The sequence below is a fragment of the Dama dama genome, chromosome 11, assembly GCF_033118175.1.
Source record: "Dama dama isolate Ldn47 chromosome 11, ASM3311817v1, whole genome shotgun sequence".
NCBI lineage: Eukaryota > Metazoa > Chordata > Mammalia > Artiodactyla > Cervidae > Dama > Dama dama.
Window position 1 is genome coordinate 105,352,274 of NC_083691.1, and position 20,099 is coordinate 105,372,372.

A 20,099-nucleotide genomic window follows, 5' to 3' on the forward strand; every position below is an offset into this window, starting at 1 on the left:
ACCTTTTGAAGTTCTTCATATTTTTCACTACTTTTCAGGCTCTTCATGGTTTTTTTTTTTGTTTGTTTGTTTGTTTGTTTTTAATTTTTATTATTATTATTTTTTTTCCAGTGGGTTTTGTCATACATTGATATGAATCAGCCATGGATTTACATGTATTCCCAGTCCCGATCCCCCCTCCCACCTCCCTCTCCACCCGATTCCTCTGGGTCTTCCCAGTGCACCAGGCCGGAGCACTTGTCTCGTGCATCCCACCTGGGCTGGTGATCTGTTTCTCCATAGATAGTATACATGCTGTTATTTTGAAAAATCCCACCCTCACATTCTACCACAAAGTTCAAAAGTCTGTTCTGTATTTCTGTGTCTCTTTTTCTGTTCTGCATATAGGGTTATCGTTATCACCTTTCTAAATTCCATATACATGTGTCAGTATGCTGTAATGTTCTTTATCTTTCTGGCTTACTTTACTCTGTATAATGGGCTCCAACTTCATCCATCTCATTAGGACTGGTTCAAATGAATTCTTTTTCATGGCTGAGTAATGTTCCGTGGTGTATATGTACCACAGCTTCCTTATCCATTCATCTGCTGATGGGCATCTAGGTTGCTTCCATGTCCTGGCTATTATAAACAGTGCTGCGATGAACATTGGGGTACACGTGTCTCTTTCAGATCTGGTTTCCTCAGTGTGTATGCCCAGAAGTGGGATTGCTGGGTCATATGACAGTTCTATTTCCAGTTTTTTAAGAAATCTCCACACTGTTTTCCATAGCGGCTGGACTAGTTTGCATTCCCACCAACAGTGTAAGAGGGTTCCCTTTTCTCCACACCCTCTCCAGCATTTATTGCTTGTAGACTTTTGGATAGCAGCCATCCTGACTGGCATGTAATGGTACCTCATTGTGGTTTTGATTTGCATTTCTCTAATAATGAGTGATGTTGAGCATCTTTTCATGTGTTTGTTAGCCATCTGTATGTCTTCTTTGGAGAAATGTCTGTTTAGTTCTTTGGCCCATTTTTTGATTGGGTCATTTATTTTTCTGGAATTGAGCTGCAGGAGTTGCTTGTATATTTTTGAGATTAATCCTTTGTCTGTTTCTTCATTTGCTATTATTTTCTCCCAATCTGAGGGCTGTCTTTTCACCTTACTTATAGTTTCCTTTGTAGTGCAAAAGCTTTTAAGTTTCATTAGGTCCCATTTGTTTAGTTTTGCTTTTATTTCCAATATTCTGGGAGGTGGGTCATAGAGGATCTTGCTGTGATTTATGTCGGAGAGTGTTTTGCCTATGTTCTCCTCTAGGAGTTTTATAGTTTCTGGTCTTACATTTAGATCTTTAAGCAGTGCTAAGGGGAAGGTTCATAGCATTACAGGCTTACATCAAGAAACAGGAAAAAAACCAATTAAATAACCTAACTCTACACCTAAAGCAATTAGAGAAGGAAGAAATGAAGAACCCCAGAGTTAGCAGAAGGAAAGAAATCTTAAAAATCAGGGCAGAAATAAATGCAAAAGAAACTAAAGAGACCATAGCAAAAATCAACAAAGCTAAAAGCTGGTTTTTTGAAAAAATAAACAAAATTGACAATCCATTAGCAAGACTCATTAAGAAACAAAGAGAGAAAAACCAAATTAACAAAATTAGAAATGAAAATGGAGAGATCACAACAGACAACACTGAAATACAAAGGATCATAAGAGACTACTACCAGCAGCTCTATGCCAATAAAATGGACAACTTGGATGAAATGGACAAATTCTTAGAAAAGTATAACTTTCCAAAACTGAACCAGGAAGAAATAGAAGATCTTAACAGACCCATCACAAGCAAGGAAATCGAAACTGTCATCAAAAATCTTCCAGCAAACAAAAGCCCAGGACCAGATGGCTTCACAGCTGAATTCTACCAAAAATTTAGAGAAGAGCTAACACCTATCTTACTCAAACTCTTCCAGAAAATTGCAGAAGAAGGTAAGCTTCCAAACTCATTCTATGAGGCCACCATCACCCTAATTCCAAAACCAGACAAAGATGCCACAAAAAAAGAAAACTCCAGGCCAATATCACTGATGAACATAGATGCAAAAATCCTTAACAAAATTCTAGCAAACAGAATCCAACAACATATTAAAAAAATCATACACCATGACCAAGTGGGCTTTATCCCAGGAATGCAAGGATTCTTTAATATCCACAAATCAATCAATGTAATACACCACATTAACAAATTGAAAGATAAAAACCATATGATTATCTCAATAGATGCAGAGAAAGCCTTTGACAAAATTCAACACTCATTTATGATTAAAACTCTCCAAAAAGCAGGAATAGAAGGAACATACCTCAACATAATAAAAGCTATATATGACAAACCCACAGCAAGCATCACCCTCAATGGTGAAAAATTGAAGGCATTTCCCCTGAAATCAGGAACAAGACAAGGGTGCCCACTCTCACCACTACTATTCAACATAGTGTTGGAAGTTCTGGCCACAGCAATCAGAGCAGAAAAAGAAGTAAATGGAATCCAGATAGGAAAAGAAGAAGTAAAACTCTCACTGTTTGCAGATGACATGATCCTCTACATAGAAAACCCTAAAGACTCTACCAGAAAATTACTAGAGCTAATCAATGAATATAGTAAAGTTGCAGGATATAAAATTAACACACAGAAATCCCTTGCATTCCTATATACTAACAATGAAAAAACAGACAGAGAAATTAAGGAAACAATACCATTCACCATTGCAACAAAAAGAATAAAATACTTAGGAGTATATCTACCTAAAGAAACAAAGGACCTATACATAGAAAACTATAAAACACTGATGAAAGAAATCAAAGAGGACACAAACAGATGGAGAAACATACCGTGTTCGTGGATTGGAAGAATTAATATCGTCAAAATGGCTATTCTACCCAAAGCAGTCTATAGAGTCAATGCAATCCCTATCAAGCTACCAACGGTATTTTTCACAGAATTAGACCAAAGAATTTCACAATTTGTATGGAAATACAAAAAAACCTCGAATAGCCAAAGTAATCTTGAGAAAGAAGAATGGAACTGGAGGAATCAACCTGCCTGACTTCAGACTCTACTACAAAGCCACAGTCATCAAGACAGTATGGTGCTGGCACAAAGACAGAAATATAGATCAATGGAACAGAATAGAAAGCCCAGAGATAAATCCACGAACCTATGGACACCTTATCTTTGACAAAGGAGGCAAGGATATACAATGGAAAAAAGACAACCTCTTTAACAAGTGGTGCTGGGAAAACTGGTCAACCACTTGTAAAAGAATGAAACTAGAACACTTTGTAACACCATACACAAAAATAAACTCAAAATCGATTAAAGATCTAAATGTAAGACCAGAAACTAGAAAACTCCTGGAAGAGAACATAGGCAAAACACTCTTCATGTTTTTGAACACCGTTTCATGCTCCTCCTATTTTTCAGACCGTTTCATGCTCCTCATATTTTTGACACTTTTGAAGCTCTTCATATTTTTCACACCTTTTCAGGCTCTTCATGTTTTTGAACACCGCTTCATGCTCCTTCTCTTTTTCAGACCGTTTCATGCTCCTCATATTTTTCACACCTTTTGAAGCTCTTCAAATTTTTCACACCTTTTCAGTCTCTTCATGTCTTTCAACGCCACATCATGCTCCTCCTATATTTCAGACCGTTTAATGCTCCTCATATTTTGACACCCTTTGAAGCTCTTCATATTTTTCACACCTTCTCAGGCTCTTCATGTTTTTCAACTCCGCTTCATGCTCTTCCTATTTATCAGACTGTTTCATGCTCCTCATAATTTTGAGAAATTTTGAAGCTCTTCATAATTTTCACACCTTTTCAGGCTCTTCATGTTTTTGAACCCCGCTTCATGCTCCTCCTCTTTTTCAGACCGTTTCATGCTCCTCATATTTTTGACACCTTTTGAAGCTCTTCATCTTTTTCACAACTTTTCAGGCTCTTCATCTTTTTCAACACCACTTCCTGCTCCACCTATTTTTCAGACCGTTACTTGATCCTCATATTTTTGACAACTTTTGAAGCTCTTCATATTTTTAACACCTTTTGAAGCTCTTCATATATTTCACACCTTTCTGGCTCTTCATGTTTTAACACTGCTTCATGCTCCTCCATTTTCAGACCATTTCATTGTCCTCATATTTTTCACACCTTTTGAAGCTCTTCATAATTTTCACTCATTTTCAGGCTCTTCATGTTTTTGAACACCGCTTCTTGCTCCTCCTCTTTTTCAGACCATTTCATGATCCTCATATTTTTCACACCTTTTGAAGCTCTTCATATTTTTAACACCGCCTCATGCTCCTCATATTTTCGACACCTTTTGAAGCTCTTCATATATTTCACACCTTTTCAGGCTGTTCATATTTTTCAACACCGCTTTGTGCTCCTCTATTTTTGAGACCGATTCGTGCTCCTCATATTTTTGACACATTTTGAAGCTCTTCATATTTTTCACCGCTTTTCAGTGTCTTCAAGTTTTGAACACCGCTTCATGTTCCTCATATTTTTCACACCTTTTGAAACTCTTCATATTTTTCACACTTTTTGAGGCTCTTAATATATTTCACACCTTTTCAAGCTCTTCATGTGTTTCAACACCGTTTCATGCTCCTCATATTTTTCACACCTTTTGAAACTCTTCATATTTTTCACACATTTTGAGGCTCTTCATATATTTCACACCTCTTCACGCTCTTCATGTATTTCATCACCATTGCATGCTCCTCATATTTTTCACACTTTTTGAAGCTCTTCATATATTTCACACCTTTCCAGTATCTTTAAATTTTGAGCACCGCTTCATGCTCCTCATATTTTTCACAGCTTTTGAAACTCTTCATATTTTTCACACATTTTCAAGCTATTCATATATTTCACAACTTTTCACGCTCTTCATGTGTTTCAACACCCTTTCATGCTCCTCCTATTTTTCAGACCGTTTCATGCTCCTCATATTTTTGAACCTTTTGAAGCTCTTCATATTTTTAACACCTTTTGAGGCTCTTCATATTTTTAACATCTTTTCCGGCTCTTCATATTTTTCACACCTTTTCAGGCTCTTCATGTTTTTCAACACCACTTCATGCTCCTCCTATTTTTCAGACCGTTTCATTCTCCTCATTTTTTTGACACATTTTGAAGCTCTTCATATATTTCACACCTTTTCAGGCTCTTCATGTTTTCAACATATTTTCATGCTCCTCCTATTTTTCAGACCGTTTCATACTCCTCATATTTTTGACATATTTTGAAGCACTTCATATTTTTCTCACCGCCTCATCCTCCTCCTATTTTTCAGAACGTTTCATGCTCCTCATATTTTTAACATCTTTTAAAGCTCTTCATATATTTCACACCTTTTCAGGCTCTTCATGTTTTTCAACACCGCTTCATGCTCCTCCTATTTTTCAGACCGTTTCATGCTCCTCATATTTTTGACACCTTTAGAAGCTCTTCATATTTTCACACGTTTTCAGGCTCTTCATGTTTTTGAACACCTTTTCATGCTCCTCCTATTTTTAAGACAGTTTCATGCTCCTCATATTTTGGAAACCTTTGAAGCTCTTCATATTTTCACACCTTTTCAGGCTCTTCATGTTTTTCAACACCGTTTCATGCTCCTACTATTTTTAAGACCGTTTCATGCTCCTCATATTTTTGACACCTTTTGAAGCTCTTCTTATTTTCACACCTTTTCAGGCTCTTCATGTTTTTGAACACCGTTTCATGCTCCTCATATTTTTGACAAATTTTGAAGCTCCTCATATTTTTCACACATATCAGGCTCTTCATGTTTTTCAACAGTGCCTCATTCTGCTCCTATTTTTCAGACTGTTTCATGCTCCTCATATTTTTGACACCTTTTGAAGCTCTTCATATTTTTCACATCTTTTCAGTCTCTTCATGTTTTTCAACACCGCTGCAAGCTCCTCCTATTTTTCAGACCATTTCATGTTCCTCATATTTGTGACACCTTTTGAAGCTCTTCATATATTTCACACCTTTTCGGGTTTTTCACGTTGTTAAACACCGCTTCATGCTCCTTCTATTTTTCAGAGCGTTTCATGCTCCTCATATTTTTGACACGTTTTGAAGTTCTTCATATATTTCACACCTTTTCAGCCTCTTCATGTTTTTGAATACCGTTTCATGCTCCTTCTATTTTTCAGACCGTTTAATGGTCCTCATATTTTTGACACCCTTTGAAGTTCTTCATATTTTTCACACCTTTTGAAGCTCTTCATATTTTTCACACCTATTCAAGCTCTTCATGTTTTTGAACACCGTTTCATGCTACTCCTGTTTTTCAGACCGTATCATGCTCCTAATATTTTTGACACTTTTTGAAGCTCTTCATATATTTCACACCTTTTCAGGCTCTTCATGTTTTCAACACCTTTTCATGCTCCTCCTATTTTTCAGACCGTTTCATCCTCCTCATATTTTTGACATATTTTGAAGCTCTTCATATTTTTAACACCGCCTCATCCTCCTCCTATTTTTCAGAACGTTTCATGCTCCTCATATTTTCGACACCTTTTGAAGCTCTTCATATATTTCACACCTTTTCAGGCTGTTCATATTTTTCAGCACCGATTTGTGCTCCTCCTATTTTTGAGACCGATTCGTGCTCCTCATATTTTTGACACCTTTTGAAGCTTTTCATATTTTTCACACCTTTTCAGGCTCTTCATGTTTATCAACACCACTTCATGCTCCTCTTTTTTTTCAGACCGTTTCATGCTCCTAATTTTTTGGACACATTTTGAAGCTCTTCATATATTTCACACCTTTTCAGGCTCTTCATGTTTTCAACATATTTTCATGCTCCTCCTATTTTTCAGACAGTTCCAAGCTCCTCCTATTTTTCTGACCGTTTCATGCTCTTCATATTTTTGACACCTTTTAAAGCTCTTCATATTTTCACACCTTTTCAGGCTCTTCAAGGTATTGAACACCGTTTCATGCTACTCCTATTTTTGAAACCTTTTGAAGCTCTTCATATTTTTCACACCTTTTCAGGCTCTTCATGTCTTTGAACACCGCATCATGCTCCTCCTCGTTTTCAGACTGTTTCATGCTTCTCATAGTTTTCACACCTTTTGAAGCTGTTCATATTTTTCACACGTTATCAGGCTATTGATCTTTTTTAACATGCCTTCATGCTCCTCCTATTGTTCAGACCGTTTCATACTCCTCATATTTTTCACACCTTTTGAAGCTCTTCATATTTTTCACACCTTTTGAAGCTCTTCATATTTTTCACAACTTTTCATGCTCTTCATATATTTGAACATCGCTTCATGCTCCTCCTATATTTCAGATAGTTTCATGCTCCTCATATTTTTGACACCTTTTGAAGCTCTTCATATTTTTCACACGTTTTCAGGCTCTTCATGTTTTAGAACACCGTTTCATGGTCCTCATAATTTTCACACCTTTTGAAGCTCTTCATATTATTTACACATTTTCAGGCTCTTCATTTTTTTGAACAGCGCTTGATGCTCCTCCTATTTTTCAGACTGTTTCATTTCCATATATTTTTGACACGTTTTGAAGCTTTTCATGTTTTTCACACCTTTTGAAGCTATTCATATTTTTTTCACCTTTTCATGCTCTTCATGTTTTTCAACACCATTTCATGCTCCTCCTATTTTTCAGACCGTTTCATTCTCCGCATATTTTTGACACCTTTGAAGCTCTTTATATATTTTGCACTTATTCAGGCTCTTCATGTTGATGAACACCGTTTCATGCTCCTTTTATTTTTCAGACCGTTTCATGCTCCTCATATTTTTCACACATTTTGAAGCTCTTCGTATTTTTCACACCTTTTCTAGCTCTTCATGTTTTTGAACACAGTTTCATGTTCCTCATATATTTCAGACTGTTTCATGCTCATCATATTTTTGACACCTTTTGAAGCTCTTCATATTTTTCACACATTTTCAGGCTCTTCATGTTGATGAACACCGTTTCATGCTCCTCCTATTTTCAGACCGTTTCATGCTCCTCATATTTTTGACACCTTTTGAAACTCTTCATATTTTTCACACCTTTTCATGTTCTTCATCTTTTTGAACACCATTTCATGTTCCTCCTATTTTTCAGACCTTTTCATGCTCCTCATAATTTTGACACCTTTTGAAACTCTTCATATTGTTCACACCGTTTCAGGCTCTTCATGTTTTTGAACACCTCTTCATGCTTCTCCTATTTTTCAGACCGTTTGATGCTCCTCATATCTTTCACATCTCTTGAAGCTCTTCATATTTTTCACACCTTTTCTGGCTCTTCATGTTTTTCAACACCGCTTCATGCTCCTCCTATTTTTCAGACCATTTCATTCTCCTCATATTTTTGACAACTTTTGAAACTGTTCATATTTTTCACACGTTTTGCAGCACTTCATAGTTTTCACACGTTATCATGCTCTTCATGTTTTCAACACCGTTTCATGCTCCTTCTGTTTGTCAGAACGTTTCATGCTCCTCCTATTTTTCAGACCATTTCATGCTCTTCATATTTTTGACACCTTTTGAAGCTCTTCATATATTTCACACCTTATCAGGCTTTTCATGTTTTTCAACACCGTTTCATGTTCCTCCTATTTGTCAGACCGTTTCATGCTCCTCATATTTTTGACAACTTTTGAAGCTCTTCATATTTTTCACAACTTTTCAGGCTCTTCATGTTTTTCAACACCGCTTCATGCTCCTCCTATTTTTCGGACCGTTTCTAGCTCCTCATATTTTTGACACCTTTTGAAGCTCTTCATATTTTTTACACATTTTCAGACTCTTCATGATTTTCAACACCGCTTCCTGCTCCTATTTTTCAGACCGTTTCATGCTCCTCATATTTTTGACTCCTTTTGAAGCTCTTCATATTTTTCACACCTTTTCAGCCTCTTCATGTTTTTGAAAACCGTTTCATGCTCCTCCTATTTTTCAGACCTTTTCATTCTCCTCATATTTTTCACACATTTTCAAGCTCATCATATTTTTCACAACTTTTCAGGCTCTTCAAGTTTTTGAACACCGTTTCATGCTACTTCTATTTTTGACACCTTTTGAAGCTCTTCATATTGTTCACACATTTTCATGCTCTTCATGTTTTTCAACACCGTTTCATGCTCCTCCTATTTTTCAGACCGTTTCATGCTCCTCATATTTTTCACACGTTTTGAAGCTCTTCATATTTTTCACACCATTTCAGGATCTTCATGTTTTTCAACACCGCCTCATGCTCCTCCTATTTTTCACACCGTTTCATGCTCCTCATATTTTTGACAACTTTGAAGCTCTTCATATTTTTCACACCGTTTCAGGCTCTTCATGTTTTTCGACACAGCTTCATGCTCCACCTATTTTTCAGACCGTTTCTTGCTCCTCATATTTTTGACACCTTTTGAAGCTCTTCATATTTTTCACAACTTTTCAGGCTCTTCATGTCTTTGAACACCGCGTCATGCTCCTCCTCGTTTTCAGACCGTTTCATGCTTCTCATAGTTTTCACACCTTTTGAAGCTGTTCAAATTTTTCACACGTTTTCAGGCTCTTCATCTTTTTGAACATGGCTTCATGTTCCTCCTATTGTTCAGACCGTTTCATACTTCTCATATTTTTCACACTTTTTGAAGCTTTTCATATTTTTCACACCTTTTGAAGCTCTTCATATATTTCACACCTTTTCATTCTCTTCATGTTTTTCAGCACCACTTCATACTTCTCCTATTTTTCACTAAGTTTCATGCTCCCCATATTTATGACACCTTTTGAAGCTCTTCATATTTTTGACACCTTTTAAAGCTCTTCATATTTTTCACACCTTTTCATGCTCTTCATATATTTGAACATCGCTTCATGATCCTCTTATTTTTCAGACGTTTATATGCTCCTCATATTTTTGACATCTTTTAAGCTCTTCATATTTTTCACACCTTTTCAGGCTCTTCAAGTTTATGAACAACGTTTCATTCTACTCATATTTTGACACCTTTTGAAGCTCTTCATATGTTGCACTCCTTTTCAGGCTCTCCATGTTTTTCAACACCGCTTCATGCTCCTCCTATTTTTCAGACTGCATCATGCTCCTCATATTTTTGACACCTTTTGAAGCTCTTCACATTTTTCACAGCTTTTGAAGCTCTTCATATTTTTCACCCAATTTCAGGCTTCAGGTTTTAGAACACTGCTTCATGCTCCTCCTATTTTTGAGACCGTTTCATGCTCCTCATATATTTGACACCTTTTGAAGCTCTTCATATTTTTCACACCTTTTCAGGCTCTTCTTGTTTTTCAACACCGTAGCATGCTACTCCTAATTTTGACACTTTCTGAAGCTCTTCATATTTTTCACACCTTTTCAGGCTCTTCATGCATTTCAACACCGTTTCTTGCTCCTCCTATTTTTCAGACCATATCATGCTCCTCATATTTTTCACACCTTTTGAAGCTCTTCATGTTTGTCAACACCGCTTCATCCTCCTCTTATTTTTCAGACCGTTTCATGCTCCTCATATTTTTGACACCTTGTGGAGCTCTTCATATTTTTCACACCTTTTCAGACTCTTCATGTTTTTCAACACCGCTTCATGATCCTCCTATTTTTCAGACCATTTCATGCTCCTCATATTTTTCACACCGTTTTATGCTGCATGTTTTTGAACATCGTTTCATGCTTCTCCTACATTTCAGACTGTTTCAAACTCCTCATATTTTTCACACCTTGTGAAGCTGTTCATATTTTTCACACCATTTCAGACTTCATGTTTTTGAACACCGCTTCATGCTCCTCCTACATTTCAGACCGTTTCATGCTCCGCATATTTTTGACACGTTTTGAAGCTCTTCATATATTTCACACCTTTTCAGGCGGTTCATGTGTTTGAACACCGTTTCATGCTCCTCTTATTTTTGAGACCGTATCATGCTCCTCATATTTTTGACACATTTTGAAGCTCTTGCTATATTTCACACCTTTTCAGGCTCTTCATGTTTTTTCAACACCCATTCATGCTCCTCCTATTTTCCAACCGTTTCATGCTCCTCATATTTTTGACAGCTTTTGGAGCTCTTCATATTTTTCACACCTTTTAAGGCTCTTCAGGTTTTTGAACACCGTTTCATCCTCCTCCTATTTTTCAGACAGTTTCATTTTCCTCATATTTTTTACACCTTTTGAAGCTCTTCATATTTTTCACACCATTTCAGGCTCTTCTTGTTTTTCAACACCGTTTCATGCTTCTCCTAATTTTGACAACTTTTAAGCTCTTCATATTTTTCTCACCTTTTCAGGCTCTTCATGCTTTTGAACACCGCTTCATGCTCCTCCTATTTTTCACACCGTTTCATGTTCCTCATATATTTGACACCTTTGAAAGCTCTTCATCTATTTCACACCTTTTCAGGCTCTTCATGTTTTTCAACACCACGTCATGCTCCTCCTATTTTTCAGACTGTTTAATGCATATCTCATTTTTGACACCTTTTGAAGCTCTTCATATAATTCAAACCATTTAAAGCTCTTAATATTTATCACACGTTTTCAAGCTCTTCATGTTTTTCAACACCACTTCTTGCTCCTCCTATTTTTCAGACCGTTTCATGCTCCTCATATTTTTGACACCTTTTAAAGCTCTTCATAATTTTCACACCTTTTCAGGCTCTTCATGTTTTTGAACATCGCTTTATCCTCCTCCTGTTTTTCAGACAGATTCATGCTCCTCATATTTTTCACACCTTTTGAAGCTCTTGATATTTTTCACACCTTTTCAGGCTCTTCATTTTTTTCAACACCGCTTCAAGCTCCTCCTATTTTTGAGACCGTTTCATGCTCCTCATATATTTGACACCTTATGAAGCTCTTCATATTTTTCACTCCTTTTCAGGCTCTTCATGTTTTTCAACAGCACTTCATTGTCCTCCTATTTTTCAGACCGTTTCATGCTCATCTCATTTTTTACACCTTTTGAAGCTCTTCATATTTTTCACACCTTTTCAGGCTCTTCATGTTTTTCAACACTGCTTCATGCTCCTCCTCTTTTTCAGACCGTTTCATGCTCCTAATATTTTGAGACGTTTTGAGGCTCTTCATATTTTTCACACCTTTCCAGGCTCTTTATGTTTTTGAACAGCGTTTCATGCTACTCTTTTTCAGAACGTTTCATGCTCTTCATATTTTTGAAACCTTTTGAAGCTCTTCATATTTTTCACACCTTTTCTGGCTCTTCTTGTTTTTCAACAAAGCTTCACGCTCCTCCTATTTTTCAGACCGCTTCATGCTCCACATATATTTGACAGCTTTTGAACCTCTTCATATTTTTCACACCTTTTCAGGCTCTTCATGTTTTTGAACACCGCTTCATGCTCCTCCTATTTTTCAGACCGTTTCTTTCTCCTCATATTTTTGACACCTTTTGAAGCTCTTCATATTTTTCATACCTTTTCAGGCTCTTCATGTTTTTCAGCACCTCTTCATGCTCCTCCTATTTTTCACAGCGTTTCATGCTCCTCATATTTTTGACATGTTTTGAGGCTCTTCATATTTTTCAGACGTTTTGAAGCTCTTCTCATTTTTCACACTTTTTCAGGCTCTTCATGTTTTTCAACACCGCTTCATGCTCCTCCTATTTTTCAGACCGTTTCATGCTCCTCATATTTTTGACACGTTTTGAGGTTCTTCATATTTTTCACACCTTTACAGGCTCTTCATGTTTTTGAACACCGTTTCATGCTCCTCCTATTTTTCAGACCGTTTCATGCTCCTCATATTTTGGACGCGTTTTGAAGCTTTTCATATTTTTCACACCTTTTCAGGCTCTTCATGTTTTTCAACACCACTTCATGCTCCTCCTTTTTTTCAGACCGTTTCATGCTCCTAATTTTTTGGACACATTTTGAAGCTCTTCAAATATTTCACACCTTTTCAGGCTCTTCATGTTTTCAACATTTTTTCATGCTCCTCCTATTTTTCAGACAGTTCCAAGCTCCTCCTATTTTTCTGACCGTTTCATGCTCTTCATATATTTGACACCTTTTAAAGCTCTTCATATTTTTCACACCTTTTCAGGCTCTTCAAGTTTTTGAACACCGTTTCATGCTACTCCTATTTTTGAAACCTTTTGAAGCTCTTCATATTTTTCACACCTTTTCAGGCTCTTCATGTCTTTGAACACCGCATCATGCTCCTCCTCGTTTTCAGACTGTTTCATGCTTCTCATAGTTTTCACACCTTTTGAAGCTGTTCATATTTTTCACACGTTATCAGGCTATTCATCTTTTTTAACATGCCTTCATGCTCCTCCTATTGTTCAGACCGTTTCATACTCCTCATATTTTTCACACCTTTTGAAGCTCTTCATATTTTTCACACCTTTTGAAGCTCTTCATATTTTTCACAACTTTTCATGCTCTTCATATATTTGAACATCGCTTCATGCTCCTCCTATATTTCAGATAGTTTCATGCTCCTCATATTTTTGACACCTTTTGAAGCTCTTCATATTTTTCACACGTTTTCAGGCTCTTTATGTTTTAGAACACCGTTTCATGGTCCTCATAATTTTCACACCTTTTGAAGCTCTTCATATTATTTACACATTTTCAGGCTCTTCATTTTTTTGAACAGCGCTTCATGCTCCTCCTATTTTTCAGACTGTTTCATTTCCATATATTTTTGACACGTTTTGAAGCTTTTCATGTTTTTCACACCTTTTGAAGCTATTCATATTTTTTTCACCTTTTCATGCTCTTCATGTTTTTCAACACCATTTCATGCTCCTCCTATTTTTCAGACCGTTTCATTCTCCTCATATTTTTGACACCTTTGAAGCTCTTTATATATTTTGCACTTATTCAGGCTCTTCATGTTGATGAACACCGTTTCATGCTCCTTTTATTTTTCAGACCGTTTCATGCTCCTCATATTTTTCACACATTTTGAAGCTCTTCATATTTTTCACACCATTTCAGGTTCTTCTTGTTTTTCAACACCGTTTCATGCTTCTCCTAATTTTGACAACTTTTAAGCTCTTCATATTTTTCTCACCTTTTCAGGCTCTTCATGCTTTTGAACACCGCTTCATGCTCCTCCTATTTTTCACACCGTTTCATGTTCCTCATATATTTGACACCTTTGAAAGCTCTTCATCTATTTCACACCTTTTCAGGCTCTTCATGTTTTTCAACACCACGTCATGCTCCTCCTATTTTTCAGACTGTTTAATGCATATCTCATTTTTGACACCTTTTGAAGCTCTTCATATAATTCAAACCATTTAAAGCTCTTAATATTTATCACACGTTTTCAAGCTCTTCATGTTTTTCAACACCACTTCTTGCTCCTCCTATTTTTCAGACCGTTTCATGCTCCTCATATTTTTGACACCTTTTAAAGCTCTTCATAATTTTCACACCTTTTCAGGCTCTTCATGTTTTTGAACATCGCTTTATCCTCCTCCTGTTTTTCAGACAGATTCATGCTCCTCATATTTTTCACACCTTTTGAAGCTCTTGATATTTTTCACACCTTTTCAGGCTCTTCATTTTTTTCAACACCGCTTCAAGCTCCTCCTATTTTTGAGACCTTTTCATGCTCCTCATATTTTTGACACCTTCTGAAGCTCTTCATATTTTTCACTCCTTTTCAGGCTCTTCATGTTTTTCAACAGCACTTCATTGTCCTCCTATTTTTCAGACCGTTTCATGCTCATCTCATTTTTTACACCTTTTGAAGCTCTTCATATTTTTCACACCTTTTCAGGCTCTTCATGTTTTTCAACACTGCTTCATGCTCCTCCTCTTTTTCAGACCGTTTCATGCTCCTAATATTTTGAGACGTTTTGAGGCTCTTCATATTTTTCACACCTTTCCAGGCTCTTTATGATTTTGAACAGCGTTTCATGCTACTCTTTTTCAGAACGTTTCATGCTCTTCATATTTTTGAAACCTTTTGAAGCTCTTCATATTTTTCACACCTTTTCTGGCTCTTCTTGTTTTTCAACAAAGCTTCACGCTCCTCCTATTTTTCAGACCGCTTCATGCTCCTCATATATTTGACAGCTTTTGAACCTCTTCATATTTTTCACACCTTTTCAGGCTCTTCATGTTTTTGAACACCGCTTCATGCTCCTCCTATTTTTCAGACCGTTTCATTCTCCTCATATTTTTGACACCTTTTGAAGCTCTTCATATTTTTCATACCTTTTCAGGCTCTTCATGTTTTTCAGCACCTCTTCATGCTCCTCCTATTTTTCACAGCGTTTCATGCTCCTCATATTTTTGACATGTTTTGAGGCTCTTCATATTTTTCACACGTTTTGAAGCTCTTCTCATTTTTCACACTTTTTCAGGCTCTTCATGTTTTTCAACACCGCTTCATGCTCCTCCTATTTTTCAGACCGTCTCATGCTCCTCATATTTTTGACACGTTTTGAGGGTCTTCATATTTTTCACACCTTTACAGGCTCTTCATGTTTTTGAACACCGTTTCATGCTCCTCCTATTTTTCAGACCGTTTCATGCTCCTCATATTTTTGACGCGTTTTGAGGGTCTTCATATTTTTCACACCTTTACAGGCTCTTCATGTTTTTCAACACCGCTTCATGCTCCTCCTATTTTTCAGACCGTTTCATGTTCCTCATATTTTTGACACCTTTGAAAGCTCTTCATATATTTCACACCTTTTCAGGCTCTTCATGTTTTTCAACACCACGTCATGCTCCTCCTATTTTTCAGACCGTTTTATGCACATCTCATTTTTGACACCTTTTGAAGCTCTTCATATAATTCAAACCATTTAAAGCTCTTAATATTTATCACACGTTTTCAAGCTCTTCATGTTTTTCAACACCACTTCTTGCTCCTCCTATTTTTCAGACCTTTTCCTGCTCCTCATATTTTTGACACCTTTTAAAGCTCTTCATAATTTTCACACCTTTTCAGGCTCTTCATGTTTTTGAACATCGCTTTATCCTCCTCCTGTTTTTCAGACAGATTCATGCTCCTCATATTTTTCACACCTTTTGAAGCTCTTGATATTTTTCACACCTTTTCATGCTCTTCATTTTTTTCAACACCGCTTCAAGCTCCTCCTATTTTTGAGACCCTTTCATGCTCCTCATATTTTTGACACCTTCTGAAGCTCTTCATATTTTTCACTCCTTTTCAGGCTCTTCATGTTTTTCAACAGCACTTCATTGTCCTCCTATTTTTCAGACCGTTTATTGCTCATCTCATTTTTTACAACTTTTGAAGCTCTTCATATTTTTCACACCTTTTCAGGCTCTTCGTGTTTTTCAACACTGCTTCATGCTCCTCCTCTTTTTCAGACCGTTTCATGCTCCTAATATTTTGAGACGTTTTGAGGCTCTTCATATTTTTCACACCTTTCCAGGCTCTTTATGTTTTTCAACAGGGTTTCATGCTACTCTTTTTCAGAACGTTTCATGCTCTTCATATTTTTGAAACCTTTTGAAGCTCTTCATATTTTTCACACCTTTTCTGGCTCTTCTTGTTTTTCAACAAAGCTTCACGCTCCTCCTATTTTTCAGACCGCTTCATGCTCCTCATATATTTGACAGCTTTTGAACCTCTTCAAATTTTTCACACCTTTTCAGGCTCTTCATGTTTTTGAACACCGCTTCATGCTCCTCCTATTTTTCAGACCCTTTCTTTCTCCTCATATTTTTGACACCTTTTGAAGCTTTTATATTTTTCATACCTTTTCAGGCTCTTCATGTTTTTCAGCACCTCTTCATGCTCCTCCTATTTTTCACAGCGTTTCATGCTCCTCATATTTTTGACATGTTTTGAGGCTCTTCATATTTTTCACACGTTTTGAAGCTCTTCTCATTTTTCACACTTTTTCAGGCTCTTCATGTTTTTCAACACCGCTTCATCCTCCTCCTATTTTTCAGACCGTTTCATGCTCCTCATATTTTTGACACGTTTTGAGGGTCTTCATATTTTTCACACCTTTTCAGGCTCTTCGTGTTTTTCAACATCGCTATATGTTCCTCCTTTTTTTCAGACTGTTTCATGCTCCTCATATATTTGAAACCTTTTGAAGCTCTTCCTATTTTCACAACTTTTCAGGCTCTTCATGTTTTTCAACATTGCTTCATGTTCCTCCTATATTTCAGACTGTTTCATGCACCTCTTATTATTGACACCTTTTGAAGCTCTTCATAATTTTCACACCTTTTGAGGCTCTTCATGTTTTTGAACAACGCTTCAAGCTCCTCCTATTTTTCAGACCTTTTCATGCTCCTCATGTATATCACACCCTTTGAAGCTCTTCATATTTTTCACACCTTTACAGGCTCTTCATATTTTTGAACACCTTTTCATGCTCCTCCTATTTTTCAGATCGTTTCATGCTCCTCATGTTTTTGAGACTTTTTGAAGCTCTTCATATTTGTCACACTTTTTCAGGCACTTCATGTTTTTGAACACCTCCTCATGCTCTTCCTATTTTTCAGACCTTTTCATGCTCCTCATATTTTTCACAACTTGTGAAGCCCTTCATATTTTTCAAACCTTTTCAGGCTCTTCATGTTTTTCAACATCGCTTCATGCTCCTCCTATTTTTCAGCCCGTTTCATGCTTCTCATTTATTTCACACCTGTTGAAGCTCTTCATATTTTTCACACCTTTTCAGGCTCTTCAAGTTTTTGAAAACTGCTTCATGCTCCTCCCATTTTTCAGACCGTTTCATCCAACTCATATTTTTCACACCTTTTGAATCTCTTCATATTTTTAACACCTTTTCAGGGTCTTCATGTTTTTCAACACCGCTTCATGCTCCTCATATTTTTCAGCCCGTTTCATGCTCCTCATGTATTTCACAACATTTGAAGCTCTTCATATTTTTCACATCTTTTCAAGCTCTTCATTTATTCAACAACGATTCATTATCCTCCTATTTTTCAGACATTTTCAAACTCCTCATATGTTTGACACCTTTGAATCTCTTCATATTTTTCACACCTTTTCAGTCTCTTCATGTTTTTCATCACCGCTTAATGCTCCTCCTATTTTTCAGACATTTTCATGCTCCTCATATTTTTTACACCTTTTGAAGCTCTTCATATTTTTCACACCTTTTCAGGCTCTTCATGTTTTTGAACACTGCTTCATGCTCCTCCTATTTTTCAGACCGTTTCATGCTCCTCGTATTTTTAACACCTTTTGAAGCTCCTCATATTTTTCACACCCTCTCAGGCTCTTCGTGTTTTTGAGCACAACTTCATGCTCCTCCTATTTTTCAGACCATTTCATGCTCCTCACATTATTGACACCTTTTGAAGCTCTTCATATTTTTCACACCTTTTGAAGCTCTTCATATTTTTCACACCTTTTCAGGCTCTTCAAGTTTTTCAACACCGCTTCATGCTCCTCCTATTTTTCACAGCGTTTCATGCTCCTCATATTTTTGACATGATTTGAGGCTCTTCATATATTTCACACGTTTTCAGGCTGTTCATGTTTTTCAAAACCGTTTCATGCTCCTCCTATTTTTGAGACCGTTTCATGCTCCTCATATTTTTGACCCCTTTTGAAGCTCTTCATATTTTTCACACGTTATCAGGCTCTTCATGTTTTTCAACACCGCTCATGCTCCGTCTGATATTGAGCCCGTATCATGCTCCTCATATTATTGACATCTTTTGAAGCTCTTCCTATTTTTCACACCGTTTCATGCTCTCCAAGATTTTGTACACCGCTACATTCTCCTCCTATTTTTGAGAGCATTTCATGCTCCTCATATTTTTGACAGCTTTTGAAGCTCTTCATATTTTTCACACCTTTTCAGGCTCTTCATGTTTTTGAACACCGCTTCATGCTCCTCCTATTTTTCAGACCGTTTCATGCTTCTCATATTTTTCACACCTTTTGAAGCTCTTCATATTTTTCACACCTTTTCTGGCTCTTCCTGTTTTTGAACACCGCTTCATGCTCCTCCCATTTTTCAGACCATTTCATGCTCCTCCTATTTTTCAGACCGTTTCATGCTCCTCATATTTTTGACACCTTTTGAAGCTCTTCATATTTTTCACACATTTTCATGCTCTTTATGTTTTTCAACTCCGATTCATGCTCCTCCTATTTTTCAGACCGTTTCATGCTCCTCATTTATTGACACCTTTTGAAGCTATTTATGTTTGTCACACCTTTTCAGGCTCTCCATGTTTTTGAACACCGCTTCATGCTCCTCCTATTTTTCAGACCGTTTCTTGCTCCTCCTATATTTCAAACTGTTTCATGCACCTCTTATTATTGACACCTTTTGAAGCTCTTCCTATTTTTCACACCTTTTCATGCTCTTTTTTTTATTTCAACACCACTTCTTGCTCCTCCTATTTTTCAGACCGTTTCAGGCTCATCATATTTTTGACACATTTTGAAGCTCTTCCTATTTTTCACACATTTTCAGGCTCTTCATGTTTTTGAACACCACTTCATGCTCCTCCTATTTTTCAGACAGTTTCATGCTCCTCATATTTTGACACATTTTGAAGCTGTTCATATTTTTCACACCTTTTCAGGATCTTCATGTTTTTGAACACCACTTCATGCTCCTCCTATTTTTCAGACCGTTTCATGCTCCTCATATTTTTGACACCCTTTGAAGCTCTGCATATATTTCACACCTTTTCAGACTCTTCATGTTTTTCAACACCACTTCATGCTCCTCCTATTTTTCACAGCGTTTCATGCTCCTCATATTTTTGACATGTTTTGAGGCTCTGCATATTTTTAACACGTTTTGAAGCTCTTCTTATTTTTCACACGTTTTCAGGCTCTTCATGTTTTTCAACACCGCTTCATGCTCCACCTAATATTGAGCCCGTATCATGCTCCTCATATTTTCGACAACTTTTGAAGCTCTTCATATTTGTCACACTTTTTCAGTCACTTTATGTATTTGAACACCACTTCATGCTCCTCCTAATTTTCAGACAGTTTCATGCTCCTCATATTTTTCACAACTTTTGAAGCCCTTCATATTTTTCAAACCTTTTCAGGCTCTTCATATTTTTCAACATTGCT